General features: G+C 40.3%; 1 protein-coding gene across 1 annotated transcript in view; it reads left to right on the top strand.

Annotated features, from left to right (window-relative positions):
* Nucleotides 1-23,833, top strand: part of FGF14 (fibroblast growth factor 14) — a 610,672-nt gene that overhangs the window by 109,363 nt on the left and 477,476 nt on the right. The window lies entirely within an intron of this gene.

Below are 23,833 nucleotides of genomic sequence, written 5' to 3'. Positions count from 1 at the left end.
GGTTGCGGCATCAAAGTAGTATCTGAGGCAGGTTATAAGAAGAAACCGGTTGTCACGGCTGTTTCATGGTCTGGTGTAGTGGACCATGACACTTTTGCTGTGCATGCTTGTTGCTGGTGGCAACATGTTGTTTTGCATGTTTTGACACTTCCCTTTAAGTTGTGTGTCCCTTCCCATCCTGGTGTCTTCGGGGTTAAGATTTGTCTTCCTTGGTGTGGAACTGGGTGTGGTCTCTAGGCTCTATTTATCCTTGTGTTTTGAGCCTGAGTGCTAGTTTTGTCTCCAGCCATGGCGTGTGTTTCAGTGTGGATGTTCCTGGATTCCATCTGTCCAGTCTTAGGGCCATCCTAGTTGAACATCTATGCCACCCCCTTGTTTCTATGTTCTATCCCCTACCCTTACCTGTTGTGTTTGGTGTGGGTTTATGTTATGGGTTTGTTAATGTCTTGTTTGGTGTTATGCCTGGCATGGTTGCTAGACATCCCCTTGTTTGTCTATGCCTCTGTATGGGGGCCCCATTGGTTTCCCGGAGGGGTGAACCTAAAGCTTAAGAGCAGCCTTGCCTGGAGCCAGCTTGCACCCAGTGTTTGCAGGAGGTTCCAGGTTGCTTGGTTGTCGTTGTTCCATCTTTGCTGTGGCAGGTAAGTGTTTGTTGTTTTACCTGGTGCTTACCTGCCGTTCAGTTGCAGTTCTATCTATCTTTTCCCTTCTGATACTAGGCCAATGGAGACTTCGGTTCGTCTGTGTCCTTGAGGAACCGGTTGTCTCCTATTCCTGACCTCTATGCAAGGGACCGTTAGGGTCAGCAGTATCTAGGTTCCAGTGTATGAGCCCTCCATACCTGATTCATCTTGAAAAAAGGTTATTCTCTCCACATTTTGGGTAGACAGGCGAATTCTCCTTGGGTTAACAATGGCCCCCGCCGCACTAAACACCTGCTCTGAGGCTACACTACTGGCCGGGCAGGACAGCTTTTCCAGGGCAAACTCTGCTAGTTGCGGCCACAAATCCAGTTTGGCTACCCAGTAGTCCAGCGTATCTTCAATATGGGGTGGCAGGGTGCTGTCCAAGTATGCCACAACCTGCTGGTCCAGGTATACCTGCTGCTGGTGAGTAGTTTCTTCACTATGCGGGTGAATAAAGCTACTCATCAGCGACTGTAGACTTAGGCTGCTACTGATGGCAGTGGAACATGAGTGCATAGGGTCCCCCCGGTCAGACCTGCAAGAGGATGGACAATGGCGCAGATAGGCAGCGGCCAGCTGACTACATAGGATGTCTCTGTAGTAATTCAGTTTGTCCTCCCTCTCGGCGGGTGTAAAAAAGGCCCCCATTCTGGACTGGTAGCGAGGGTCCAACAGGGTGAAAAGCCAGAAGTCATCCCTCTGCCAAATGGTGGCAATTCGGCTGTTACTACGCTAGTGAACATGCATCGTGCCATTTGTACAAGTGACTCGAGGGACTCCCTGCCTCCGTCTCCACTGCATACTGCCACAGTGTCTGGGTCCTCTGTCTCGTCTTCCTCATCGCCCTGTAGCTCCTCTGGCTGCTCCTGCTCCTTCTGTCCTGTCAGCTGAGTAGAAAAACCACCCATTTGGCTACACATTGACTGTGCTCCAGTGTCCTCCTCCTCTTCCAGTTCAGCCCCCACAGAGATCATGTGGCCGTCAGAACGAGGCACCCCGTCTCCTGTCCCCTGACCAGCCATAGTTACCAGCATCTGTTCCAGGACATGAAGCAGTGGAATGACGTTGTTCATTCTGTAGTCCTGGCGACTGACAAATAACGTGGCCTCCTCAAAGGGCCTGAGCAAACGGCAGGTGTCACGCATGAGCTGCCACTGGCTAACATCGAAGTTACACAGTGGAGTACTCCTATCCGCTTGCATCATCAAGAAATCGTTGATGGCCTTTCTCTGTTCGTATAGTCAGTCCAACATATGGAGGGTGGAATTCCAATGGGTGGAAACGTCGCATATCAGCCTATGTTGGGCGATGCCATTGTCAAAACAACAGTGGGCACTGACCAGCCAGGGAGATCACCTCTTAAACACCTGCTAGTTAATCACAGAGTGCCATGTGTCTATTCCTCATAGGCCATATGATTATCCTAATCCCTGACACTTGTGTGGCCTTGGCTGGTCATTGATCACTTAACCCATGCCTGCCCTCTAATCTACTAGAATTTATGTCCTCAAGCGTGCACGCGGACGCTCAAGCGGAACTATGTCCGCCCGCAAAAGAGTCGGAACCGTGATCTGTCCCGCTACGCCAATGGGGTCCCCCGCAGGCTGAGCCCCATGAGAATTCCTGGGGGCCCCAGTGGAGCGCGAAACAGGGAAGTGTCTTATATTTAGGCCACGGAAATATGGTTTTTCAGGATCTGGAATAACGCATCCGGTATAACATTTTTTTTCAAAGATCAAAAGCAAAAATAGCTCCTCCTATGTCCTGGCGCATGTGCAGGCCGGAAAACCGGATTCGGGAACGTGACAATTTCTGGAACACTTGGTACCGAATCCGGCATTAATACATCTCTATGGAAATTAATTTCCAGGTGCAGTAGTGTTCCGGGATTTTGGCCGGAGAAATACAGCAGCAAGCTGCGGTATTATGTTTGGTCAAATAACATACAAGGGACGGAACAGAAGACGCATACTGACCGGATTGCTTTATATTCAGAATGCATTAGGACAAAACTGATGTGTTTTTTTCCGGTATTGAGACCCTTTACCGGATTTCAATACCGGAAAATAATAACGCTGGTGTGAAAGTACCCTAATAAAGTGTTGTTAGTATAAAGAAAGTGCCACTGTGCAAAGAGCGGAAAAAGTGCCAATTTATATCAAGTAATATAATGAAATAATGCTAACAATAAATTAATCATGTTGTTTAACAACCATTTACAAAGTGCTAATGTGATACTGTCTTAGTGTTACTGCCTTCCAATCAGAGCTCCCGCAGTAAAATTGCAGGGCTCTGATCAGTTACCATGGTAGCCTGAATGATGCTGAAGCCTTCCAGACCTTCCATGGTAAGTTCCCTGCTGCTCTGTGCATGAGGCACAGAGCAGCAGGGACAGTGTAAAATCATATTCACCCTAATATATCTCTATTAGGGTGAATAGGACAAGGGATCAAAAGATCCCAAGTTCTAGCCCCCTAAGGGGCTAATAGTTTTTAAATAAAAAGTTAAAAAAAGTTTAAATTTTTTTTAAATATTAAAAGTTTAAATCACCCCCTTTTCCCAATTTTAGATCTAAAAATATATTAACAATAAAAAAAAAACATATCAGGTATTGCCGCAACTGAAAATGTCTGAACTATTAAAATATATATATTTTTAATTCCTGTGCGGTGAACACTGTTATGGAAAAAAAAAAAAAAAAAAAAAAAAATTTGCCATTTTTTGTCACCCCACCCCCCCAAAAAAATTGAATAACAGTATCAAAGTAATACGTACCACATAAATGGTACCAATAAAAACTACAGTTCGTCCAGAAAAAAACAGGCACTCATACAGCTCTGTGGATGGAAATATAAAAAAGGTATGGCTGTCAGAAAAAGCTAAGAAAATTTAGATTTTTTAAAAGTTTTTTTTAAAGTAATAAAACAAAAAAAGTATAAAAACCGATCTGTTTGGTATCGCTGTATTCGTACTGAGGCGCAGAATAAGGAAGTCATGTAAATTCTAACACACAGTGAACACTGATGTCAAAACCACAAAAATCTTGGAAGAATTGTGTTTTTTTTTGTTTTTTGTTTTCAATTTAACCCCACAAAGTTTTTTTCCAGTTTTTTTCAATAAAAAATGTGCCTTGTCCCACAAAAAAATAAGGCTTTATATGACTCTATGAACAGAAAATAAAAGGAAATTTTGGCTATCGTAACATGGGGAGGAAAAAATGAAAATGCTAAACCAAAAATGGGTCCATACATAGGGGGTTAATAGTTGTATTGCTTTATGTGGCTGTAGTTTATATATAGTAGTATTATGCAGGTCAAGAGCAAGACTTCATGATGCATAAAGCTTGGATAATTTGTGCTTTCTTCTGCTTTGTGACATACATATTTATTGGCTTAGACTCAGCCTTACCTTAACTATCCTACCACAATCTAATGTGCAGATGGCTATACAAGTAGATGTAACCTCACTTGATAACTTCCTATGCCAATCGTCACAGTACTTGTGGAACTGATCCTAGAAGGGAAATTTAAATCGCAGCATGTTGTTGGTCATTATAATAAAGCCTTGAACTGGTGTAAGATCAACCAGATGACCTGACAGATTGCTCCTCTCAGGTCCGCTGAATAAGCAGCATGGGATATTAATCTGCTCCTATATACATTATGTAGAGTGACAACATTTATTGATTAAAATTAGAGATGAGCAAAGTTTATAACAATTTAATTTGGCTGCTTCACCTAACTTTGACAAGAAATTCAATTCATTATGAATTACTTTGTAACAAATCACATTCCATTTTATGGAGAGGGTGCAGTGATGGGGAACGTTGATAACCCCCCCCCCCCCCCCATCATTCAACACTGATTGCAGCATCTGAGAGTCACATTCAGCTTATTAGGGATTAATACAAAAAAATATATACACTCACCTTACCCATTTGATGGCTGAGAGGCGATCATAGCCATCTTGATTTTAAAAAAGTGCAAATTCTCGTCACCACGTTATCACACTGGGCAGGCACGGTCATGTCACACGTGTGAGAATTGGTGCTTTTTTTTTCAAGACGGCCCATTGCCACGGTCAAATGGATGAGGTGAGTGTTGCAGTTATTTCTGTTGAAAGCGTATAGGGGCATTTTTCAGTACTACCAGAAAAATATATACGCACTTCACTAGTAATTGTTCTCTGGTTAAAGCGTATAGTGGCCTATTTCAGTCCAACAAGAAATATATATTCTCAGTGCACTGCTGCAGTTATTTCTAGTGAAAGCGTATTAGTGGCGTATTTCATTACTGCGAGAAATATATATTAGCACTTCACTCAAATTGTTTTCTGGTCAAAGAGTATAGTGGCCTAATTCAGTCCAACAAGAAATATATATTCTCAGTTCACTGCTGCAGTTATTTCTGGTGAAAGCGTATTGTGGCGTATTTCATTACTGCAAGAAATATATATAAGCACTTCACTCTTTAATTTTTTTCTGGTCAAAGCGTAAAACCATATTTCCGTTTCCATGCGGTTTTCCGTTGCCGGAAACTGCCTGCCGGATCCGAACAACACTAGTGTGAAAGTACCCTTAGAGGTATGAGTAGTACTTTTAGGGGTATACATATTAATATTATTAGACATGAATTAGGTATAAATATTTATTATAAACACAAGCACTTTATATAAATAATGTATGAATTTGTTTCACGCTTCCGTTTTATTTATTTATTGTTATATTAGATGTAATACTAGCTGGTATTGTCCTGATATTTTATCTATTGTTGGGCTATCCTATATCTATGCCTGGTAGATTTAAAATATAGAAGACGTTTATATAAGGTTAGTTGTAAGTTGGGTAGTCACTTCATTTTATTCCCCCATCAGATTTTATTCCTTCTCCTTGGTTAATATAGTCAAGCCATGATACATCATGTGGTCACGGGCGCTTCTGTGTGAGAGCCAATCTCATTGTGGCGGTGATGAGAGGAGGTAGGCGGGACCCTATGGGCCAATCATGTGTGACCCTCATCGCCATGCGGGCAGCCTTGAGCATAGAGACGGATCAAGGTACATGGCCTCTCTTCCCCCTTGTGACCTTTGAGCGGCCAATTTATATGCTATATCTCTCTTGATCAGTAGCCTTAGGCAGTTGTGCCTCAACCTTTCTAATGAAGCAGTAACACGCGAAATGCGCATCGAGTTACAGGGGTTGGACCACACATGCTGGTAAGATAGTTTGGATTAGCCTGTATTTATCAATCTGTATTTGGTCTTACATGGCATACTTTGGAGTATTGAGGAATATAAAGATTGTCCTACAGTTAGTGAGCACTAATGTTAGAGTAAATGTACTTACATAAACTCATACCTATGAATGATTTGGTGCCACTATACATTTTTGGCTTACCATGTGTCACATCTTGCCGCATAGTTTGGTGGGTTCAATCCCGTGTTTGCATCCTGTTTCCATATAACATGGGATAATATTATTGTATTTTATTATTGCAATCTAATAAAGACTGATTTTAAGGGTAAATGGTTGTTGCTCCGCTACTCTCTTTTCTTTATGTGTTTTTATTAAGAATATCTCTGTACTTTGCTCCAATCAGCTTTCCCTCAACCCTGATCAGTCGCTTTGCCCCAACCCCTGAAAAACACCCCCACAGCATGATGCTGCCACCAGCATGCTTCACTGTAGGGATGATATTGGGCAGGTGCTGAGCAGTTCCTCATTTCCTCCAGACATGATGCTTAGAATTGAGGCCAAAAAGTTCAATCTTGGTTTCATCAGACCAGGGAATCTTGTTTCTCAAGGCCTGAGAGTCCTTTAGATGCTTTTCCCCCCCACAAACACCGGAGAGTCTTCTTTCTGGCCACTCTGCCATAAAGTCTAGATGGGGGAGGGGGGGGGTGGAAGTTTCTCCCTTCTGTACACAAGATCTTTGGAGCTCAGCTAGAGTGACTACTGGCTTCTTGGTCACCTCCCTTACCAAGGACATTCTTCTCTGATTATTTAGTTTGATGGGGCAATCAGCTTAAGGTTATTCCAAACGTCTTTAATTTAAGAATTATAGGGTCTTGAATGCAGACTGATTGGAAAAAAACTTTTTTTTTAATTTTATTTAGCACATGGCAGCAACATAACAAATATCAAAGGGTCTGAAGACTTTCTAGATGCATTGTGTGTCTATAGGAGCATATTATATAGCAGATCCATAATTATGTAGTTACATTAGAAGTGTATAATTCTGTAGCTACTTCATTATATGTCTGTTTTATTTCTACTTACAACCTTTTTTTAGTACATGTTTCATGTCCTTTTACAATAGTCTTCTGAGATTCCTGAACAGATAAATCTTCCAGGGCATTGTTTGTGTGGCTGATTTTCAGGAGACATACTTGAGGGTTGAAAGCAGTGCTGCATGTTCAGTGTGTTTGGTGCAGTGCAGCAAGCTTCTACCACATCAGCACTGACCTGACGTTAGTTTAGAACCATAGCTCATAGAAATGGAATATATCTATTGCTATAAAATTCAGTATTAGCAAGGGAGGTTTGCATTCATTTATCACCGTGCTGACAGCTACTGCTTTCTGGATACCTCATTTAAAAGCAAAGAAATATGCCATTATACCATTCTTTTTTTTCATAGGCAATGAGTCAATATATAATTATTTAATATAATTCTTATTTCCTGTTAACTAGTCAGGCATACTTTCTAGTATGTGGTTTGTATGTTCATTTTTTGTACCTACAGATGGTTTACTGTATTCCAGACAGATATATCACTTAGGACTCATGTGTCACCTGTGCCGTTCATTGGGGACTGCAATGTGCACTGTGTGTAGCTTGTGCTGACGGATGCAGACCCATTCAATGTGGATGGGTTTGTGAATGATCCATCCGCACCGCTAAATAAAAATTGAGCATGGTCTATTTTTTCGCGGTGCAGAGGCACGGACTGAAATGCCATGGAAGCACTCCATAGTGCTTCTGTGGCCTTCTGTTCCTTCTCTCCCCAATGTATCTTCCAGATTGCAAACCCATTCAAGTGATTGTGGGATGCAATACCGGAACGTACCTGTCCTAATGGTCCTTACTAGCAATAAACATGGTGCCCTGGCTTCCTATGTTTTCCTTGAAGGTATTGGCCATATTTGTTGGCCATGGTTTGTAGAACATTATGAGGTTCCATTTTAATCTTTAATGTGTTTTTGGAAATTTGTTTTTTCATTCTCCACATAAAAAAGATAAAATGATTGCCCCAAGTACATTCAAAAGTAAGTGCTACATGTTTAGTAACTTCTCTGTATGTTATTAACAGTGGATCTTTCTTCTAAGGTATCAAGTAGAAATACACTGCATTTAGTCTCCATCCACCATCATGAAAGACCTCTATATCTTTTGTTTGCATCTAATGGGTGTGCTGCAAGGAAAAACTTAAAGGGGTTGTCCGGCCAATTGAATTTTGTTTAAAAGAGTCAAAATAGTGTAAAATAATCAAATAATCCACACCATACTTATCCCATACCATTTTCATGTTGACAGTTCCCAGTACCCTGCTGGTCTTTACTTCCTGTACCCTCTCAACATGTAGGAAATGGCCGCTCAGTCAATCACTGCCTGCAGCACTGACCCACCTCAGCCGGCAATTGGCTGAGCGGCCATTTCCTGTGGATCAGAAACAGCAGGGGACAGTAAGGCGAGTATGAAAGTTTTAAGGTATTAAAATGCTGGACAACTTTATTATTCAGACATCTAGATAAAAAAAATTATCATCTGCATTTTGTTACACATAGTTTTAGTTTGTTTAGTAATTTTTAGTTTCTGGTTTATCTTGTGAATTAGGGCTCATGCACACGACCGTTGTTGTTTTGCAGTCTGTTTTTCAAGGATCCGTTGTTCCGTATCTGAGCTTTTTTTCCTCTGATTTGAGTCCTCTTCCGTTCTGTTATTCCACAAAACATATCCATATGGTTTCAGTATGCGGAAGCAGAAGGCATACGGAGTACCTTCCGTTTTTTTTGCGGATCTTTTGAAATGAATGGTTCCGTATGAAGGAAAAAAAGGGAACGTAAAGTAAAAAAAAATGTTTGTGTTAAAGAGGCCTTATTCTGTGTGTTCATATTGCCAACATTTAGCTGCAATTTTCAGGGCTATTTTGCTAGAGGGTGAGTATGCTCAGTATGTTAATTTAGCATTTGACAAAATTAGTACACAGATGTAATTTGTAAAATGACTAAAATTCAAACGTGCAAGTTTAATGATGTTAAAGATGCTTCGTACTATAACAGTCATCATTGTATCATAAAAAATAAACATATAAAATAGTAAGTAAGAGAATGACAAAGCTCTGTTCTCAATACATTTGAGTCAAAGGTGCTCATAGGGTTTCATTCACCTGACAAAGGCCAAAAGACTATACTTTTGGTCTCTGTCAGGTTTGTTTAAGGTCGATATACCTTATACCAATGAAAGCTTAGTGATCATGGAGAAATACATGTGAAATGTTCCTTATATTGTGTGTCCTGTGTGCTTATTTGTTCACCCACAGCTGCTGTTCTTGTGCAGCTGAATATGTAAAGATATGGATCAAACTTGAAGACCAAGATTTTGATCCTATTCGATTTTCGCATTGTACTCCGATCACCGCAGGCATCTGCAGAGACAGAGATATGACGTGCAGAATATCTCTCTAGTTACGTTGTCTCAAAATAGCTCTCGTTTTAATCGCTTTCTCCTATTTTGTAGTATAACAATTCCTGCCTAAAATGCAGCTCTTCTCCCTTTTCCATGTATCCTACTAAACTAAAAATATTCTACAATTTTTATATCTTTTGTTTTTACGAATGTACAATGACCATGTGCAAGAGGAAGATTGGGGGCTTCAGTTATAACAGCTGTCAGACAGAAAAACTTGCTGGTTGAAGAAGCTCTCCAGCCTAACTAACCAGGAGTCTTCTAGCAGAGTCATTTTTGTCTGGTTCCACTGGGTGAGGGAGGCTGAACGGTCATGTGGGGAGCACATGTGCCACATAGTTAAACAATAAGTGAGTCACGATTTAGTATTACCTTACCTCTATTATATTATTGGACAGTCCTACTATAAATTCAGGCTCTTAATGAAATAGCGCTACCTTCAGAAGAATGCTGGGAGGACACCCACCTAGATTACATACTGACTATGGGTTATTATTGGATCTATTCCTATGCTTGCATTTATCCGTCCGCTGCTGTTAATTCTTTACACTATAATATGGGGTTTTGATCATATATAGCATATGAATTTTATGCACTATTATATATATTAGGCATTGTTGCTCAGTGGCTAGCACTGGTGTCTTGCAACACTGAGGTCCTAGGTTCAAATCCGACCAAAAACAACATCTGCATGGAATTTGTATTTTCTCCCCATGTTGGGTTTCCTCCCACACTCTGAAGACATACTGATAGGGAACTTAGATTGTGAGCCCCATTGGGGACAGCAAATGATGACAATGTGACGTCTGAAAAGTGCTGTGGAATATGTCAGCGCTATATAAGTGAGTAAAATACATAACTATATATACAGTATATATGAGGCATATGCACATATTCATTTTAATTCATCATTTAGTCAGCGAAGAGGTACAGCCTAAATACTCTATGGAAAGGGGGGGGGGATTTATCATGAAGGGAATATTTGAAGTCAGTTTTTTTTTGTTTGAATCTGTGTTGACATACTTTATGCCACATTTATCAAATGTCACATGATGTTTGATAAATGTATCTCATCCTTAAACCTAAGGGCTCATACACACGCCATAGTTTTGGTCTGCATCCAATCTGTGCTTTTTATCCCCATTTTATGTATTATTCTTGTCCGTTTTTCAGACAAGGATAGGACATTTCTAGAGAAGTGCAAAAGAGAAATGGCAGCATGCACTAGGTCGGGTTCTGTGTTTTGTGGATCCATGATTCGCTTGCTGCAAAACTGATGTGGTCATGTGCATGACAGCTAATATTTTTGCCTATAAGATCTACTCTAGTTTTCCTACTCCACCCTCCTACTGGAGTGAGATTGGAACTTTTTTGCTACTTTAAAAATAAAAGACAGTCTCAGTGATAAATCCAGAGTGAAACTCATTAACATAGCTTTCCCAAACATACAACTGGAGTTAGTGATGAAAAAATGCAAAAAGTCACAAAATGTTAATGCAAGTGATCACAAAAGCCCCATTTTGTGACTTTTCAGTGAAGATGTGATAAATCAGGGCCTATGTATGTTTTTATGTGAGTTTTTGCACAAACCTTGCAACTTTTGTAGAGCTACACAGCCCACACCACTTCAAAAAGTAGTATGAAAAGTAGATCTGTTTTGGCCATTAGATCCCTTTTAAAGGAGCATATATGATGTGCAACATTTTAAAATGTCAAACAAAATGTCGACGCCATGCACTCGGTATGTCAGGTAATCCTGTGGTGCAGTATCATTAAAAAAGACGCAGCCACACACATTTCTAAAAAATATGACGAAACAAGAAAACCCAATGACAGACTTTTAATTGACACAAATGTCTCCCATATTTTATGTTCACTATTTATTGGTGTTAGCAGTGTAAATTGTTTCATCCCAGATCAGCTTCATGTGTACGTTTTAAACCCTTTTGTTATTGACAACTGTGACATTGCTGTCCTGTATAGATAGGATGTCAGTCTCACCTGTGTGGAGGACTTCCTGTGAACTACAGGATTGTGTCATTATCCTTCAAATCCCTCGACACCTCCCTCACCACCAAACTCTGACACGTGTTTTTTTTCCCTCTGTATGTCACCCCATGCTGCTGAAGACAATAGATTGTAGGGATAAAAAATTGATTAAAAAAAGACACACGTCCATTCAGTTCAGCCTATTATCCTGCAAAGTTGATCAAGAGGAAGGTAATAAAAAAAAGGAAAACATGTGGGGAACATCTATGAGGTTTACTAGAGATACTTTGGATCGTGGCATGGAAAATATAAAAATGCCACCAAAATATGTTATAAAAATGTGTTTAATATAAAAACAATAGGTCATCTGATTCCCAAAGTTTGTTTTATGAGAAAGTCAATGAATAGGACACTTAGTACTAACATCCAGCTAAATTATACTAAACAAGTAGCACCGATACCTGCTCACCCTCAAAGCACAATAGACCAATACTCTAAAGCTAGAAAAATGTTTATGATGAGAGACTTAGATGGTCCCGCACTTTAAAGGATATGATTGACACAAAGCAAAAAAATGTCTCATGGTGGACATCCTTTTTTAGCCTTAAGTTAACAATCAAAATGACAAATGAAATTGTGCATTATTATTTTCAGTAACTTTAGTGGGTTGTGTCGTGTTATATTAATGTCTTGAAGAAAATCCTCATACTTTTCTACAGGTCTTGCACCTCTGATATTGCTGATTCAGAATCTTAAAAGACAGGTATGTAGGAGCCCTGGGGTAGCCTTAAGAGCCTAATAATCACAGTCCATCTAGCAAGCAAATGGATTTTCTTAAGGTGTTCTATTCTATTTTCTGTCATTTTGTTCTTCCACTATACAAGCTACATGAGATGTATGTGTGCTAATTGTTTTAGATAGATGTTTAAAGTGGTTAGTCTCATATAGGTAGTTGACCTTATTTATTTGCTGATTTCAGCACCCAGCACCCGTTTGTTTGACAGGCAGTAGGCTAGCAAAAAAAAATGACAAAGATGTATCTCCCAGAAAAAGAGAACCATCTCACCAGCACCATCATCTGGAAGTGGCTCCCTATGAGTCAAAGTCAAATTTTTAATTTTTTAACAAGCATTGGAACATGACAAGGGAAAATAGTCAAATATCCATCCATAGACAGTTGTTTTGGGGTGTTTGCTCCTCATCAGTACGGAGTAGGATTCCAGCTGGCTGAGTGTGATGCCTTGAACGCAGCTTTGGAAAGGTCTCTTTAAGGAGAGCCAGCATCCTGCCTAATATGCGTTTAAGGCATTGTACTTAGCCAGCCAGAATCCTACTCCATACTGATGAGGGGCAAACACCCCAAAACAACTGTCTACAGATGGATATTTGACTTGACTGTGGCACTGAGTTTTTACATGATAAGTTGTTCATTTTTCGGAATGAATAACAGTACGATTACAGTGATACCAAATACATATAGGTTTTTCTTTACTTTTTATTACTTTTGTGCAATAAAACCCATTTAAAAAAAAAAAAGAAGAAAATATTTATGCATCACCGCATCCCAAGACCCATGCCTTTCTTTTTTTTTTCTATGAAGCTGTGTGAGGGCTTGATTTTTGCAGGACAATGTGTATTTTTCATTGGTATTACTTTGGGATAATAACACTTTTTGATCGCTTGTTATTACTTTTTTTGGTGACAACCATAGCAAAAATTAGCAAATCTGGCATTTTTTTAATGACGTTCACCGTAGTGGATAATTTACATGATATTTGTGTAATGCGGGTCATTTTGGATGCGGCAATGCTAAACATGTGGGGGAGTTTTAATTTTTAATTTTTTTTTCATTGAAAAGTGTTTTTTCAATGAAAAAAAAAGCATATTTTTAATTGGAATTATTTTTTTTCTTTTATTACCCGCCTAATAGTCCCATAAGGGGACTATAACAGGCAATCTTTTGATCCCTATGGTACATTGTATTTTTAACTTCACTGATATTGAAAATTCAGAAAGGCGCAGCCTGCTTGTGAACACTCAAGGCAAGCTTGGGGTATACACCAGGTCCTAAGCCTTCCTATACACACATCGGTGCCCTGTGATCTGATAGGAAGTGACAGCTGAGCTCTGATGGGTTGCTACAGACAACTAAGACAGAGCTACTCGCATTGTCATTTGGAGATATTGGAGGCAGGCTACTTTTTCGTGGGTCACCCTGTACTTCCTAGAGCGATTTGGTTCAGCTGACTCGAACTCTCTCTATCATAGTGATCTACAGTATGATGCTATGAGTTCAGCTCCATCTCTGGTCTACTGTCCAGTACTCGCGGCATTATGTGAGCACAGGACGAAAACCTACAGTTGGGCTGGAATTCACAGCATCATAGATCACTATGATACACAGAATCAGGTCAGCTGAGCCGTGGTCATGCAAGTAAATATGACTCTCACGCGGACCATGTTTCTTGGACCAAACATGCCCATTTGTAACCATCCTTATATGCTAATGGACTATGGTTTATTGTTCTTACTCTATGGCTAAGAGGAATGCTATCGGTAATTGAATTTATTACATTTTTAAGCAATATATTTCTGATATATTCTATTTACATTAGCATTAAGAACAGTGCAACGTATTAATAAACTTGATAATGGCCACCAGTGAGTTTTTCCTTCAGAGTTCACATGCAAGAACCTTGCATGTGACTTATCCTTTGATTTAAATAGGTAATTTTGTCAGAAATGACCCAATCTCTTTTATATCAGAAAATTTCTCCTGGTGCTGATTGGATAGATTATTATGAGCACTCAATCATTTGTTATGCAAGCCTTTAATCTATCTACTTTGCAAAGGTTTCTGATCATAGTTTTACTGTTATTTCATATTTCTGCAAGGATATTACACTGTGAGACTTCTGGCTGCCTTGACTTTTCTTCTTGGGAATGGAAGATAAGTATACACATTAGCAGTATATCTCAAAGTATGGAATATATGCATAAATTTGTCCATGATTAGGTTAACACATAAAATATGGTCCATGCAGAGGTACACCTAGCTTTTCTGCTTCCTGAGGCAAAAAGTGAAATGTGCCCCCCCTCCCACACACACAAAGGGGAAGATACACTAATAGTGTTGCACTTTATACTAATCATATGAATCACAGTCTTAATATTGAACACATTTACAATTCTGGCACATGGACCTTTATAAATGTGGAGTATAATAAATTCTGCACAAGATTTATGGTAGAATTCTGTCTGTGTGCCAAAGTTTGACCTTGTGTCAGAATTTTGTCTGTGAGCCACAAAATGTGTCTGTGCACCAAAAAAAACTGTCTAGTCTAAGTTTATGAAGTTGGCACAGTTTTACTCCAAAAATGCATCACAATTTTGGCTCATTTGTTGGCAAATTGGGTACATTTAGACAATGCCCCCTTCCCCTGAAGCCATGCCCTCTTGTCTGCCAAGGCGTAAAACGTTTAAAAAGTGTGTATAACAATTACTAAAAGTGATACAAAGCATGCACGCTGTTGTTTGGTGCAAAATGTGTTTAAAAAAAACTGCCACATTTTCAATAGTAATTTTGCAGCAAATTTAGAAAATTTACAATGTTGCAAATCAGGCTTAAGATTTGATACTAGGGGTAAAATCTGTTGTCAAACTTGGGGAAAACTAGATTTTGCTGAAAATTTTTGGGGGCTATCCTCAGAAAAAAAAAAATTCCCCTTACACCTGTAGACTGTTTCAGGTTCTTCTTATCCTCTGTGGAGTCTTTTGGAGGCTAAAGGACCTTTGAGATGATCATGTAATATGCACACATGATCATATCCCAAAGGTCCTTTACCCTCTCCTATGTACATCTGTGCCTATTGATCATTGTACATTGCAGTTTTGTCATGTTTTTTTTTTTTTTTTTTTTTGCGGCAAATCATGGCAAAAACCACAATAAAACCATGATGTACAAACACACAGATGTGTCCAGGCTGGAGGCCTAATTGCTACCTCCTGCAGTCCTAGCAGAGTGTTGCCTGAGGCTCAATTTGTCTTATGAATGGTGCACAACTGGGCCCATGTACTGTAGTATTTAAAAATAACCTGTCCTCTTCCTATGTTACTCATGTTGTTTATTATTCAGTATGGACTCATTGTCCCTGTGGGCACTAAAAGAGTCAAGACCATTATATAATATATAACAGGTTAAAGGGGGGGTGACATGGGCAGGGAAGGGGAGGGTCGGTAGGCCCTACTCATTCATAATTTTCTACTCCTGTTTTAGGTGTAGAAAATGGTCCAAATGTAAGACAGCATTGCAGGGGTTTATTAAGACTGTCGTCTAAAACGCCGGTCTTAATAAGTGACCCCCTTAGTGTTTTATATTTAACATTAAATTTAGAACAACTTAAAGGGGTTGTGCCATGAAGTCAACTTATTCCTTATTCACTGACTGCTGTGCCCCCCACTGATCATGAGAATAGTGGTGGTCCTGTACATTATTATGAATGGAGCAGCAGGTTGAGCATGTGTGCTGCCACTCAAAGCCTTCTTTGTGGAACTGCCGGAGATAGTCGTGTGCTGTCCTTTTAGGGACACTAGATCGCTATCGCTTCAGCATCTGAATGTGTCCACTAATATCTTGATTAACCAAAAGCTTCCCCAATTACCTAGATAGTTATATCTGAGCATACTGCGAGGACTTCCTGGGAATGACCTTACCTGGTGATATGTGAAAGCTCATCTGGGGAGAGCTGCTTCAACATCTACTGTATGTGCCTTAATTATAAGGAGAATTAACAAAAACTTCTTACATCAGTACCATACTCCTGAACTCCACAGACTGAACCCTGCAGTTCACTACCTGCGGAAGATTCTGAGCCTCCGGTTGAATCTTGTTCCAGCATTTTTGGGACTGCCCATTAATCCAGCCATCTGGTCAGAAGCCAAAGATTTTATTGTAGATCCAATGGATTACCAACTGAGTATCCGACAAACCCCCATGAGAAGCAGGTTTCTCCCCATCTTAAGTAGAATTGTATATAAAGGTTAAAGATATAAGGAGCTTAGAATATTTTACAGCTCCGTTTCAGGATAAATTAGAAAACTTTGATTCCAATGGGAAACCTTTTGGAATACAAATTGTAGACCTTTCCCACCACTCTCTGATGTGAACTGCCTCCCTTGAAGATTTAGTTGACATTTTGACACTTCCCATTAAGAGATATTTCTCCTTGATGGCTTTCCCGTTGGAGTGCTTTATTGGCTGTCAGTCCCTATATGTAGTACCATTTTAAGTTAAATGCTGTATATTCAGAAGTATAACTTATACAGTATACGTCGTTCAGATTATGACTCCTACATGTAATTTGTTTTGTACATGTTATATATTTTGTGTTATATAATTGTGACAAAAACATTGCTATTTAAGCAGAAAATATACTTGTTAGCTTCAGTATTTCCAGAATAATGTGCTTGATCCGGTTGCATGAGGTTTTGATGCAATGCAATGAGATACCATATATTATGAGATGCTCTACTTTATATGTACAGTGCAGTTCTTTTCTGAGGTATTTTGTGCTAGGCTGAAGGGGATCCCCAGGCTACACTCTACAGGCATCTTCATTTTTGAAAGGTTTAAGCCAGCATGACAACGTTCTCATATCCAGCAGTAATAACAGCACACATTATATAATGCACCAAATGCACTTCACTTAATGGCGAAATTTACTACACAAACACATTCAAAAGGTACCAAATATACTGCACTTTCTATATGTTCTTATATTAAATCATGTGGTTGCATGTGTGTTGTCGGACACTTTACCAGCTGAGACGAGTTCCTATGATAGCGTTACAGTCATTTTTTTCTATATTAGATTTTTATACACCGTCTGGTCTAAAGACTACACTTCCAGGGATGCAAATATCCAGAGCTATGCTGTGAGTCAGGAAGGAATGCTGGGAGATTTCAGCCCTGAAGCCTTGCTGGATGGGAAAATTACGCTTTAATGTGCAGCTGTATACAAATGTTTGATCAAAATTAAATGTTAGGATTAAAAGGGTTTTCCAGGACCTTAATATTAATAACCCACCCCAAATCCCTGCCAATAGACAGAATGCATCCATCCATCAGGAGGAGGTGTGGGAGAGCACTATGTGACTGATATACTCTCTCATCGCTCCTATTAGCTAAACACCACAATATTTTTTGTGCCATTTTGGTTAATAGAAGGGCTAAAATTGTACATGGTAAACAGGCTCGGAGGGAAGCAGGGGAATCCCATGGTAGGACCTTTGGCCACTGTGGGCCCCTAGTCCTCCGATCTTCTGCACAAGTGGCATATAGCACCATACCTATACATTCATATAAAAACTGTGTGGATTATTTAACATATTACCCAGTTTATTATTATACTGTCCATGCATTGGGGAGCCAAGATGACATATAGGCACAGAGACAGGGTTTCCAGGACAGAACAGTCTGAGGCACGGGCTAAGCAGCAGGCTACTTCTCAAAATAAATGTGTTGGGTGCAGTTTTAGAGATTTGCAAAAAGGGTTCAGGTGGTATTTGCATGTAGTTGTACAGTGGGCCCCAAATAAATTTTACTAGTGGGCATTTCAGTCCAAACACTGATGATAAATGACTGTTTAAACCAGCATCTCACAGTCTCCACCCACTGCTGTCCATGGCATCTCTACCAGTGTCCTCAGTGCTCTGCCTGGCATCCTTCTTCTTTCCTTAGCTGGCCACTGCAGATCTCTGGGGCCTCTGGTGCTACTCCTTTTGTGAGTATGATGACCCTGGCTTTTGAAGGACAAGTGCTCATCAATACTGTTCTGCCTCAGCGTATGCTTTGCTACCCCAAGCAATTTAAGGGATGCCCCTTCACCCTGTGCCTAAGCAATAGGTTCCTTAGTGTTTCGATATCATGCTAGGATGTCCTTCGGCTACTTTTTAACACTAGTGTTTTTGCTGGATCCGGCAGGGTTCAGCAAAAACACTTCCGTTACTTATAATACAACAATCTGCATCCGTTATGAACGGATCCGTTTGTATTATCTTTAACATTGCCAAGACGGATCCGTCATGAACTCCACTGAAAGTCAATGGGGGACGGATCCATTTTGTATTGTATCAGATTGTGGCAGAGATGGAAAGCTAACCGCAGCATGCTACAGTTTTCTCTCCGGTATGAGAATGGAACGGAATGAATTTTGGTGCAATCCGTTCTATTCAGTTACGTTTTGTCCCCATTGACAAGTTTTTTTTCCGGTATTGAGACCCCATGATGGATCTCAATACCGTAAAATATTAACGTTAGTGTGAAAGTAGCCTTCCTCTGTTGCTTCTCCAGTTTCTGGCCCAGACAGTTTTCACTACCTGTCTACTGCCAGCCCTGGCTTTCTGCCTGTTTCCCATGTTGCCTGAACTCTGCCAGCCTGATTACTAATTCTGCCCTTCAATTCTGGTGTCCAGCTAGCCTAAATTCATTAGGAGGCAGTGGTTGCACACCCATTTGATCCTGTTTGATGTATAATACTAAGGTAACATCAGTATATATAGAAGTCTGTGTTTCACTACAAGTCTCTTGTGACATCACACTTGGAATGAGTTATGTAATGTTGTTTTCTGCTGAATATTGCATTAAGAGATAAGCACATCCATTAATCATTTTTACTGTATTCCTTCCTTAGGGAATGATATTGTTTTCTTGACATAAATTAAAGTGACATAAATTAATATTTATAATGTTTATTTGGAATATCCTGGAAAAGGTTGTTGTTCAATGTCCATTTAGTTTTGGCATTCCATACAGTGATGGCATTATACAGAAAACTCCCTAAGGCTACTTTCACACTAGCATTTTTGCTGGATCCGGCAGGGTTCAGCGAAAACGCTTCCATTACTGATAATACAACCATCTGCATCCGTTATGAACTGATCCGGTTGTATTATCTCTAACATAGCCAAGATGGATCCTTCATAAACTCCACTGAAAGTCAATGGTGGACGGATCCATTTTCTATTGTGTCAGATTGTGTCTGGATCTGTCCCCACTGACTTGAATTGTGGGTCATGACGGATCCGTCTTGCTCCGCATCCCAGGATGGAAAGCAAACCACAGCATTCTACAGTTTGCTCTCCGGTATGGGAACAGAATGCATTTTGGAGCATTTCGTTCTGTTCAGTTGCGTTTTGTCTCCATTGACAATGAATGGGGACAAAACGGAAGCGTTTTTTTCCGCTATCGAGACCCTACGATGGATCTCAATACCGTAAAATATTAACGCTAGTGTGAAAGTAGCCTAATACTTGTTTTGATAATCATCCATGGCTTGTCTTTTTATTCCAAACTGTTCATGAATGAGGCTGAGTTCACATCTGCATTGATTATTATGCTCCGTCAGAGGAACAGGAAAACATAAAAAATGGATCCATTTTAATCCCCATTTGTTTGAATGGGTTATTTTGAGCATCAGCTCTGCTCAGTTTGTGTCAGTTTTATCAGGTTTCGGTTATTTTTGTGAGGAGAAAAATGCCTCTTTTGTACTTTTATTTCTGCCAAAAGTAGCAGAAACATGACAGACAGGACATCTGTCCCTCAAGGCCAGGAATTTGAACAGTGAGGATGCCTGGTCCTTTCAATCAATGCAGGAGGATGAGTGGCAGGTAAAGCGGTGCTCTAAGGGGCTAGGCCACTCCTACTGGTGCTCCGAGCACCTCATTAACATAACAATAAAAGTACAAATTTCTCTAAAATTACATCGACCTTACCAGGTAGTAGGCCTAGTATACTAGGGTTTTTATTTTTATTTTTTTTATTTATTCTAAATCTTTTTTTTTCAGTTTCATAAGGACATATACATTTGTACCTGAAACACATCAACTTTAACAATAGGAAAATTCCAGATTAACAATTAATAATTGAAATTACAGTTTTTTTCTTTTTTTTCTTTTTTTTTTCCCTCTTTACCAATCCCCTTTATTTAATACCCACCCACCACCCTTGGGGAAGAGAGGGGGGAACGGAAAGAAAAAAATCAAAAACATTTTGACACGTGTCCAGCCCTATAGTAACCATTTTTTCCATATTTCGTCAAGATTCTGTGATTTTTTACTATGGCTACTATGGCTAGGGTATATATATACTAGGGTTGATCATGCTTTTTAAAGGGGGTTTCCCGTTTCATAAAGTGGTGAGATATTGCTAGGATATGCAATCACTTCATGATAGAGGGGACCTGATCTCTTGTCAACCTCATGTCCTGAGAATGAAGAAGGGATACAGTGCTAGTATTTCCCCCATGCACAGCAGCCCTCTGCCAACTGGTTGTGTAGGGAACTACAGCGTGACCCCACTCACCAACACTGCATTGCCTTCCTCAGGATCGGTGGGTTTCCCAGAGGTCAGACTCTCACCAATCATAAATTGATGGGATATTCTCGCAAATTGAGATGGAAATACCCCTTTAAGTAATTCCAATACCTTGGTTGTTTTAGCAGTGTATATAAACCAACTATATGCTATTTGGTGCTAGAAGAGTAGATCTTGCGTGTATACGATGTTAATAGAGTTTCAAGCTAGCATGTTAATGGGGGAACCTTATGAATATGTTCATTTTTTTTAAATTGAAGGCATCATTGAAGACATGATTAGCTTTTATGGCTTGGTAAAGTAGCAGTCATACATTTTTATAAGCACAGAATTACATGAAGGTCATTCAAGTTAATGGCTGACCATGTAATATGTGGATAGCTAGGTCTTCCCAGCTCCTGTGAACTGGTCTCTTTTCTGGCTCATAAAAGCAATTATCAGAGGTGGACCTCCCCATGATATGCTTTTGCTCTAATACAGCATTTTTCTTGAGACAATCCCTGTAAGGAACCCGCATTACACAGAAAGCCGATTAATTTGAATAGGTAAGGTGTAATGCATAATTCCCCCTGTGATGGCGCTGCAGGGAAATTGATCCCATTGCATGTGATCTGTAATTAAAGAGGTTTTCCAGGATTTTAATAGTGATGACCTATTCTCAGTCATCAAGATCAGATTGGCGGGGGTCCGGCATCCAGGACCCTGCTGATCAGCTGGTTGAAGACAAGGTCTCACTCCATGTGAGCACAGTCTTCCCTTCATTATTTACCTGCTCCCCATCAACATCTTAGTGGTGAGTAGCAGGGACGTAGCTAAAGGCTCATGGACCCTGGTGCAAGAGTTCAGCTTGGGCCCCCCTTCCTTCAGTGCTTTGTGGCCAGGGGCAGGGAAGCACATTGACTTTGTGCTGCCTAAGGCAAATATTGAAATGGCACCCCCCATGCCAAATTCTTGAACTAACCCCTTCCTTCCAGCCAGAGGTGTAACTTGACCTGCATGCGCTTTCTATAATACTGGTATCTTCTTATGTGGCACAAGGGTCTTTGGGCCCCCTCAGGCTCCTGGACCTGGTAGTGACTGCTACTTCTGCACCCCCTATAGCTACGTACCTGGTGAGCAGGTGTAATTACAAGCCATCCCATTCACTTCAGTGGGACAGCTCTTTCCTATTCAGGTGAATAGGAATGAGCCGTTCCATAGAAGTCAATGGGAAGGCTTCTTGTAATGACACCTGCTCATAGCTGTGATGTCAATGGCAAGCAGGTAAACAAAAAAGGGAAGGCAGCCTTTTCTTCAACCAGCTGATCGGTGGGGTGTCGGACCCCCGCCAATCTGATATTAATGACCTATCCTGAGAATAGGTCATCAATATTAAAATCCCGGAAAACCCCTTTAATTGGTTGTACATACGTTGGAGAAAAAAAAGAAGGGAGCAGCAACAATTACTGTATATGAGCTCTGGATCTGCTTCCCAAAACCGTATCATTACATCTTTTTATACAGGATATTGAGCAGCGTCCATATTGCTCTGAGCCTAGGTGCTGATGCCAAGAGCGCCTGCAGTATATCGAGCACTTCAAAGAACTCCAAAAATATTCCAGAGCATTATTCTCTGTTTGTGCTCTTTGCATGTTGCAGAAAAAACAAAGGTATGGAGAGGAAATCTCATTTGTGATGAAGTGCTGCTTAAACTTGCTATTCATTTCGCTTATGGATGGCAGATAAAACTAATTACTGCAATGCAGATGGTCCTACCTAAAGGTCACCCTCTCATTTTTATTTATTTTTGTTGTGTTTCACTGTTGAATGTTCTGGCTTCTCAATCGATACAAAAGAAAAAAGAACAATGGGTTTCATGTAAGCAGAACACTCTATGCAGCACGCTGACATGGGTTTTGCTGCGAGATATAGTTTTTTCTTGGCATGATTCGCTGCACTTTACAATGTCCTGCGCACACAGAACGGCGGAGATGAACGGTATCCATATGGGAAAGCAGGTGTTCTGAACTCCAAGTGTTTGGTTAGTAAGAGAAAGATGCTAGTGTTTGATTTGCATGAATCATTGCTGTATTATTGTATTATAGAGCAGATTGTGTCCACAAAGACCGCCCTGGATCTGTAGCGATGACTTCATTCTCTGCACAGTACATGGGGTTGCTGCCTTCCCATGCAGGTTGTTCAAGCAGATTCCATATGCCTAGGTTTTCGCCTTTTTGCCATTATTTTTTGTTATCTATATTTGTTCAGTGTGCAGCTTGATTTGATGTGGGTGTAGAAAGCAAATCTAATTGCTAACCAGATCACTGGAACTGACACAGCAGCGAAAGATGAGAGCTTAGCTACTGTGGGAGGCTGTGACTAGGGATGAGCGAATCCAAGTTGACGAAGTGGAATTCAATCCGAATTTCAGAAAAAATTTGGTTTGCATCGAATCCGAATTTCCTCACGCTTCGTGGTTACGAATCCAATTTTTTCATAAAATGGCTGCTGCACGTGTGAGGACATGGAGCAAAGAACTCTGGGAAGGCGGGATCACCCATAATGCCATGCATGCAGCCAATCAGCAGCCAGCCAGCCCTGTGATGTCAGAGCCTTATATAACAACACAAAGTGTTGTAAAGACAAATAAATGAACTAATGAATTAAAATCATTACCTCTAATATCTACGTGTGGTGTGCCATAGATCCCTTCCTATCACAGCCCTATAAATAGCCTCAGCTATCTTGGATTCTGCCATTTTCCAGTGCACTTAGTGCAGGGAGAGATGCCAGCAGGCGCTAGAGACAGTGCTAGGAAAAACTATTTACAAGTTCAGGGAAAGATTATTCAAGGTGTAGGGAAAGGATAGGGAGGAATCATTCCGCAGCATTTATGTTGAACAGGGTTCAGTAGAGGAGGTTACAGCCTGGGTAATATGAACAATCCTATTACACCTTGCTGCACTGACTGGGGACCCAAATTGCCATTATACAGATCTGTAATTCCAGAAAACCTTTCTTGTTATTGGGGTGCAAGTCCTGTTTGATACAGGCATTAACAGGGTTTGTTACAAGGAAATATTTATACGTCTTATTTGCCCTTATGCGGTACAGTTATAT

This window comes from Bufo gargarizans, chromosome 3 (assembly GCF_014858855.1).
Source record: "Bufo gargarizans isolate SCDJY-AF-19 chromosome 3, ASM1485885v1, whole genome shotgun sequence".
In the NCBI taxonomy this organism is placed as follows: domain Eukaryota; kingdom Metazoa; phylum Chordata; class Amphibia; order Anura; family Bufonidae; genus Bufo; species Bufo gargarizans.
This window is presented reverse-complemented; position numbering and strand designations above follow the sequence as displayed.